The sequence below is a fragment of the Pteropus alecto genome, unplaced genomic scaffold (genome assembly GCF_000325575.1).
Source record: "Pteropus alecto unplaced genomic scaffold, ASM32557v1 scaffold259, whole genome shotgun sequence".
Classification (NCBI taxonomy): Eukaryota; Metazoa; Chordata; class Mammalia; order Chiroptera; family Pteropodidae; genus Pteropus; species Pteropus alecto.
This window is the reverse complement of record NW_006442492.1, coordinates 519,469-528,706: the sequence shown is the minus strand read 5'-3', so window position 1 is coordinate 528,706 and position 9,238 is coordinate 519,469. Positions and strand designations below refer to the sequence as shown.

General features: G+C 35.3%; 1 pseudogene; it reads right to left on the bottom strand.

Moving 5' to 3' along the window:
* Nucleotides 1-420: 420 nt before the first annotated feature.
* LOC112471394 lies at nucleotides 421-539 on the bottom strand (annotated as a pseudogene).
* Nucleotides 540-9,238: the final 8,699 nt, after the last annotated feature.

Sequence of the window (9,238 nt, the reverse complement as noted above, 5' to 3'; positions counted from 1 at the left end):
GAATACTAAACTCCCATATGCCTCTACCCAGTGTAAGATATGAAACACAATTCTTGGTTTTCTTGGTAGTCTTAGAACCTATGAATGTATCTTCAAGCAAAATATTGCTTGATTTTGTTCATAGCCTTTGTTAAAATAGAAACAAACTATATATTCTTTTGTGACTTGATTTCTTTGAACAACACTTTCTTTTGAGATCCAACCATGATGATGAGCATAATGGTGATTCACTCACAGTTGTGCACAGCATAATGGTTGAATTAAACAATTTTGTTGAGTCTTCCTATCCAGGATTTGGCATGTATTTCCATTTCTTTCTTTTTTTTCTTTTTCTTTTTCTTTTAGGCGAGGCAACCCTTGGTTGACCTCACAGATTGCAAGGACATTGTCAGCTTCCAATCCTTTATTTTTTCATTTTTATGCCTACAGCACCTGGTCTTCCTAGGTGGTCTCCCATCCAAGTACCAACCAGGCCCAACCCTTCTTAGCTTCCGAGATCAGACGGGATTGGGCTTGTTCAGGGTAGCATGGCTGTAGACTGTATTTCCATTTCTTAAAGTCATCCTTTGTGTTCTTCTGGAGTGTGTTAAAAAGAGCTTGGATTCTGGAGTTGACTATCTAGGTTTGAATCTCAGTTGGCATGTACCATCTATGTGGCAAGTTATTTAACCTCTCTGTGTCTCAGTTTCCCCATCTTCAAATAAATTCATCTATGAAAAGCACTTAAGGCAGTGCATGGTGCAATGTATACTCTGCATAACTGTTTGTAGTTTGTCTATACCTCTGTGCCATAGGGATTGCAGTGTGTCGTATTGTTAGTGGAAATGGAAGTTCTTCCCTGTTTTAGACTGTTACAAATAATGCTGCTGTATGCTTTTTGTGTTTGTCCCCACTGCACATAAACAAAGAGAATGAAATTGCTTGGTCAAAGGGTAAGTGTAGGCTATGCTAAATTGTTTTCCAAAGTAGTTGTACCAATTTACACTCCTATCCACAGAGTTTGAGAATTTCCGTTGGTTCACGTCTTCATTAGCCTGTCTTACTAGGCTTTTAATTTTTTACCAATTTAAGTCTAAAATTATATTCCATTAGGGTATTAATTTGCATATTTCATATTTTTATTGGCTATTTGATTCTTCTATGAAATGCCTATTTATCAGTGAACTGGTTGGTTCTTCTTATTTATTCCTAGATTCTCTTTATGTGTTAGAAGTAGCTTTTCCTCCACTCTGTAGCTTTTTTTTGCACTCTTTTTATATTATAGGCAAGATTTCTCTTTATGGTTGACACTTTTTTGTATGAATTATGAAGAAATCCTTCCCTACCCAAAGGCCATTAAGATAATTTTTTTGTTCTCTTCTAAAGCTTTATAGGTTTGCCTTTTGCATTTAGATTTTTTGGGGTAACAACTTTATTGAGATATAATCCACCTACTATACATACAATTCACTCTTTAAAATGCTCAACTTAGAGTTTTTAGAATATCAGAGTTGTGCAACAGTCACCAAAATCAATTTTAGGATATTTTCACCACCTCAAAAAGAAACCTCATACCCTGTAGCACTCACCTCCCATTTCCTCTCAAAACCCTCAGCACTTGGCAGCCACTAATGAACTAATCATCTCTATAGATTAATCAGTTCTGGATATTTTATATAAATGGAGTCATACAATATGTGATCTTTTGCGGCTAGCTTTTTTCACTGAGCATAGTGTTTTCAAGGTTCATCCATTATATGACACATAGTAGTACTTCATTCTTTCTTATTGCCAAATGATATTCCATTGCGTGGATGTTTATTCATTCATCAGTTGATGGGCTAATAGGAATAATGCTTCTATGCACATGCCTGTACAAGTTTTTGTATGTATGCATGTTTCCATTTCTCTTGAGTATATACCTAAGAATAGAATTGCTGGGTCATATGGTAAGTCTACATTTAACTTTTTGAAAAACCACCAGACTATTTTCCAAAGTAGCTGCACCGTTTCTACAACCCCATTAATAGTGTGTGACGGTTCCATTTTTTCCACTTCCTCATCAACACTTGCTATTATCTGACGTTTTGATTGTAGCCCTCTTCGTGAGTATAAAGTATTATCTCCTTGTGGTTTTTGACTTGTATTTTCCTCTTTCATCTTTTTATAGGTTCCCTTGCAGTTTTCTTCACCATATGTTGAAGGAACTAGGTGGTTTGTCCTATAGTTTCCCAGTCTGGATTTAAGTGATTGTATAGTGCAGTGTTGTTTAGTGTGTTTTTCATTCTTTGTTATCCTTTGAATTAGAAGTTAGATCTAGACCTGTGCTGTGACTAGCCAACTTTGGATATGTAAATTTAAATTAATTAAATTAAAAGTTTAGTTCCTCAGTCGCATTCACCATATTTCAAATGCTCAGAAGCCATGTATGTGGTGAGTGTCTGCTGTACTGGGCAGCGAAGCTCTAGGACACTTTCGTCATCTCGGAAGGTCCTGTTGGAGTGCTGACCTAGAAGCTCGATTCAGCTTTTTATGATTGAGATCCTTTGAAATTTGAGATTTATGGCCCAGGCTGTGGTCAATTTTTGTAAATGTTCTATGTATTTTTGAAACAAAATGTAGATTCTATAATTTTTGTGTACAGTTATACTTGCATGAGTTAATTGTGTCGTCTGGATTTTATATGTCCTACTGATTTTTTTTTTTTTTTTTGCCCTCATCTGTCAGTTTCTGAAAGAGGTTAAGATCTTCCACTATGGGGCTATCTGAACAAATTATAAGATTTCTACATGCAGTGGAGCACTTTGCAGCTCTAAAGATGAATGAGCAATGTTATTATAAACAACTCTGAGCTCATCTTGAGGAGAGATTTCCCAGTGAAAAGACAAAGTCTAAAAAAGATTTGTCTAAAAAAGAAGGAAACAAATCTATGTGTACTTGCTTATATTTAAGAAATAAAACAATTTTAGCATTTTAACATTTTTAAATGTTTATTTACAGAAGAAAGAGTAGGGCAGAAGGGACAAGACAAATGCTAGTTCTTTGAATATGCCTTACTTTGTCCTTTAGAACTATTTTACATAATTATAAAACAAAATTTAACCCCCTCAAATAAGAAGTAAAATGAAAGAAATGAACCTAAATGTGTATCTTGTTGCTTATATAGCCATATAGAGATTAATTATTTCAAGAGTGCTTAAAAAACACAGTAATGTGCCTATACAACCCAAGTACATTCTGAAGACGATTCAAAAAATTTCAAATTGTTTTCAGTAATCACATTAGTGATAGTGTTGATATTGCTATTTTGAGACTACTGTGTGTGTCTTGTGAAGTAAAGCCAGTGAAGAATTAATTGAGTCATCGAACTGGAATTTTTGGATAAGGGAAAGGGGAAGAGATATAAGAAAAATAAAGTTAAGTGCAAACCTCTTATGTATGTATTTGAATTGATAGACTCAGAATAAACTCATGCTGTATTTTATTTAAAAAAAAAAAAACAACTTTCTTGCTTCCTTTAAGATCAAGAACAAGACAAGAGTGCCCACTCTCTCCAATTCTATTCCACATAGTACTGGAAGTCCTAGCCAGAACAATCAGGCAAGAAAAACAAAAGGCATCAGAATTGGAAAGGAAAAAGTAAAATTAGCCCTATTTGCAGATGACATGATTTTATACATAGAAAACTTTAAAGACTCCATCAAAAAACTGTTAGATCTAATCAACAAATTCAGTAAAGTTGCAGAACACAAAATTAATATGCAAAAGTCAGTAGCATTTCCATTAACAATGAATTATCTGAAAAAAAAAAGAAATAAGGAAAACAATTCCGTAAAAAATACTTGAGCTCTCAATTGAAAAGGCTTAGGAAACAGTGGCCAACCTAGTAGCAATAAGTGCCTCTAGTGTCAGATTATGGTATCTATCACTTTCCCACCGTAAAAAATCAGAACTCATTGTGCAGACTCAAGGTCTAGGTTGAAAATATATAAGATCAGCTTGAGAAAGATTGGCATCCTGATAAGTAAGAAAGCTATCAAAGACTATTAAAGCCATGTAAAAAAGGACCCAAGAGTCCTTTCAATGGGTTCCCACTCATCAAAAATTGGATAACTTGAGCATCAAGAAGAATAGTAATTGCCATGGAATGAAACACATCAAATACATTTATAGCCATGAGCTCATAATGATATTAAAAACATCACCTTTGGAGGATGCTAAGGAACCAACTCACTATTCTGAAAACTGGTATATCAAGCCTCTATCCTTCCTGACTTTCTTTACAAACTGTCTTAGGACAACTAAATGGTTGATAAGGAAATCTTCTCTTTATAGAAAGATCCCAGATAACATATAAAGGTGCAACAGAACTAGAATATTACCATTTTTTTTTGAAACTTCTAAGAAAACATGGATTTAGGTAATGTGTATGAGAACACTGACATCTTGAAAAGACAGCCAGACCTTATGCGTCTCCTGCTGGAAGTACACTACACTGCCTGTGAAGTTTTTTTTTTTTTGACAAAACAAGTTAATCCTGTATCTGATCAGGCCTCTAGATCAAACTACGAGTTTTCAAGAACTTCAGTAGAAGAACATGTTAGATGATCCCATAAGAATGCAATCAATAAATTCCAGAATGTGAGAAACTCTACAGGACAAATTGTTCAATTTCTTCAACAAATAAATTACAAGAAAAAAAGGGAGAGAAAATCTGTAGAACAAAATAGACTTGAGAGACACATCAGCTAAATGTGATGTTGTACCTTGTTTAGGTTCTGATATGGGCAAACCAACTGTAAAGAATATCACAAAAGATAGAAATTTGATTGGGTATGATAATTAATCTTAAGGAAACATGAAGTCCTTTAGGATAATGGTGTTGTATACATATATTTTAAAAAGTTATTGTCCTTTGGAGATACGTACTGAAGGATTTATAAAATGATGTTTGTGACTTACCTTCAAAGATTCCAGTGTCAGGAGGAGGGGTAGGGCCAGGGTGAAATAAGAGACACCATTAGTTGGTATCTGTTGAAGCTGAGTAATGGGTATGTTCCATCTGTTATGCTTCTGATACGTCTTGTATGTGAACATTTTTCATAATAAAAAATTTAACTGTATATATTTACAGGGGAAAAAAGGCTATTTGAAGAAATAAATGAAGTAAAAATTAGTACTCGTGGTGCACAGATTATAAATGAAAAGGAAGTATTCAAATCATGAAGCGTGGGGAACGTGATTCAGGGGATATGTAGGGGTTTGCAAATTCTTTTTTGTCCTAAGGGTTTCCCAGACTTTCTCCCATGTGTCCATGGGGCAACCAGCGAGACTTTCACCTTTCCTTTAATCAGAAAGGCTCTCCTTTCCTTAATTTTATATATTTAGGTTTCTTGTGATTTTGTTGTCTCATTCCTGAATCCAGGAGGTTTATCAAATCTCTTTGGGCTGCAGATTACATAAGGCCCTAGGCTGACTATAGGGCTCGCTCTTGTAAGCACATCACCTTCTTCTCTCTCGGACTGAGCTAAGAAAGAAGCTTTGTTCATCTCTACACCCACCACCTGCAGAGGTCTGACTGTAGTAATATCTGTGGGTGTAGCTTTAGATGTTATTCCAGACTCCTGCCCACTCCCAATTTCATAAGGCCTTGTTGACTACTAGCCAACAGATTTTTTGCTTTAATATGTTCTTGTTTCTAATGTATTATTAACACTAATGAGGACAGAAACAAGAGCTCACGCAGCGGACATTGTGTCTGGCACTGATCCAAGTACTTTTCGTGGTTCTGTTCAACAACCCTGTGAAGTAGGCACCACTGATTCCATTTTACAGATGTGGAACAGGAACGACGGAGACATGAAGAGATTAAGAGACTTTCCCAAGGTTGTACAGCCAAGAAGGCAGAGGTAGAATTTGAACCTGAATGGGCTCATGTTCCACAGTCCTTGTGCTTAATCACTATGCTATACTGCCTCTCTTATAAAGACAGAACAGAACCTTAAAATGAGAATATTTGAAATCACTAAAATGTTGTTTGATCTAAATGCATTGTTTTCAATCTTAGTGAGCAGGCAATTGTTTATTCTAGCTCCATTTGGCTAGTGTAGGGAGACATCTAGTGGCAATTGTTTTAAAAAACTTTTTATTATGGGAAATTTAAAAATATATACACAGTAAACAGAATAGTATATTAAATCCCTCCTATACCCAGCTTCAACAATTAATAACATTCTACCACTTTTCATTTATACCTCCGTCTACTCTCCATCCCATCCCCTCTTGACTAGTTTAATGGTTTTTAAAAAATAAAACATCTCAAAATGCATAAAACCTTAACAATGTATCTTGACAAATGGATACACCCACATAACACACAGCCCTATGGAGTTAGAGAACGTTTCCATCACTCCAAAAATGTCCTTTGCCAGACAATCCCTCTAACCAGGCAACAATTGTTCTGATTTTCACTGTAGATTAGTTTTGCTTGTCCTAGAATGTCATATAAATGGGATCATGCGGCATGCACCCTTTTGTGTCTGAGTTCTTTCACTCGGCATAATGTCTGTGAGAGTCATCCGTGCATACCAGCCATTTCTCTTTTATCAATGTGCGCATTCTATTGTATGGATGGTCCACATGCTTTCTCCAGTTGATGGAAATCTGGAATGTTTCCAGTTTGGGGCCATTATGAATAACGTTGATGTAAATCTTCATGTTCCAGTCTTTTTGTGGGCATATGTTTGCATTTCTCTTATGTAAATACTTAGGAATGGAATTGCCGAATCAAAGGATAGAGGAGGCATGGTTAACTTCATTAGAAACTGCCAGACCTTCTCCCGAAGTGATCCAATCACTTTACATTCTTACCGGCAGTGAATGACAGTTCTGTCTGCTCCACATCCTCACTAATATTCGATGTTGTTAGTCTTTTGTATTTGAACTATTCTGGTAGTATCTCGCTATAAGTTTTTTTTTTTTAATGCTTTTATTTAAATATAAATCACATATACAATTCACCCATGTAAAATGTATAGTTCGGTGGTTTTGATATATTCACATACATGCGCAACCAACACTAGTTAATTTTAGAACATTTTCATCACCTCAAAAAGAGATCCCCTTGCATTTAACTATCCCTCTCCTTAATCCAACACCTCTTATCAGTCCTACTGTTTTATTTTTTCTTTTTAAAAAATTTTTTTATTATGGTGACATTGGTTAACGAAATCCAGTAAGTTTCAGGTGTACAATTCAACAGTAAGGCATATATATATATATATGTTTTGTTTTCGCCACCCCTAGTTAGATTTCTTTCTGTCACCACATATTTGACCACATTTACCCCATCTACCTTCCACCTCCTCCCACCCTCTACCCTCTGGTAACCACTATCTATTGTGCATGTCCATGAGTCTCTGTTCATTTGTCCTGTTTGTTGCTTTTAGGTTTATATCCTACATATATGTGATATCATGAGATTTTCAGCTTTTTCTGTCTGCTTATTTCGCTTAGCATGATTACTTCAAGGGCCATTCATGCTGTTGTAAATGGCGAGAACTGTGGTTGTCACAGTTTGGACCAATGCACTTCCCACTCTCTGCCTGTAGTGCCCTTCATGCTTCCTTTTACTTGGAGAACTCATCCTTAGAAGCCATCATCTTTGGATGCCTTGCTCAGGTATCCTTCCTTATGGCTCCCATAACACCTGGCATTTACCTGTAATGTGACTTTCTTCATAGTGCCTTTGAATTTATTGGTCTCTGATTATTATGGTGTCCTCTGCACCAAGTCCAATGCCTGGCACAAGTTGGTGCTCAATTATTGTTGATCTAAGAAAATCATTTTCTAGATACATTTGGATATTCATTCATCTATGTGTTCAATCATTTAATAAATATTTAACAAGTACCTGTGCGTGGTGCCAGGCAATATTCTGAGTGCTAAAAATACAGGAATAAGAAAAATAGACAAAGTACATTGTCTTCATAGGGTTTACACTCTAGAGCAGGGGTTGGCAAGCTTTTTGTGTAAAACCTCTGCCCCTTTTTTAATTGGATTGTTTTTGTTGTTGTTGTTGTTGTTATTGAGTTGTATGAGTTCTTTGTGTATTTAGGATATTACACCCTTATCGGAGGCATTGCTTGCAAATATATTTCACTGTAGTTTTAATTTGCAATTCCCTGATGACTAATGATGTTGAGCACTTTTCTATGTGCTTCTCGACCACTTATCTGTTTTACTTTGTGAAGTGTCCATTCAAGTCTTTTGCCTAATTTTAACTGGGTTTGAATTTTTATTATTGAACCGTAGGAGTCTTTTATTCTGCATACAAATCCTTTGCGGGTATATATTTTCTGCCAGTCTGTGGCTTGTCTATTCATTTTCTTAACAGTGTCTTCTGATGCAAAGTTAGATATTTGATGAAGCCTAATTTCTTTTATAATTGCTTCTTCTTGTGTCCTAAGAAAACTTTGCCTTCCTCTGGATACAAAGATATGCTTATCTATTTTCTCCTTGTAGCTTTACACATTTTACATTTACATTTAGGTCTAAGATCCATCTCAAGTTCATATATATGACTTTATATATAAAAGCATAGATAAATTTTATATATAAATATGTATACCAAAAAAATTCATCTCAGAAAAGAAAAGTCTTTTCAACCGATAGTGCAGGAACAACTAGAGATTCATAAGGAAAAATTTCATTTTAACCTCTATCTCATATATATAATATAAACTGATAAAAATATAAACTTATATTATTATAACATATTATAAAATATATGAATATATGTAAAATTATGAGATAGCAGTTGAAATGAAATTTTCCTTATGATATATAATTATTCATGTACTATTGGTTGAGAAGGTATTCCTTTTCTGCATTGAATTGTTTTGGTACTTTTGTCAAAAATCAATTGGCAGCCAGTCTTGATTACTTAAAATAAGGAAGTGCGAGACCTCTAGCTTTGTTTTTCTTTTTCAAGATTGTTTCGACTATTCTAGGGCTTTTGCACATCAACATGTGCCAGTTGTCAATTATTGTCTCTTAGATCAGAGCTCACCCTTTATTATCTTCTTTTTGATAATAAATTTCATTCTCAAGCATTTCTCCTTGAAGCGAGCATGATGTTAATTTTTGTCAGTAGAGGGCGCTGGAGGGGCATTGCAATTAGCAGGTTTCTCGGCTCCCCTTGCTAAGTTTTACTTTGTCTTCTCAGCAGCAGTCAGCTACACAATGGTAGGTGCGGGGG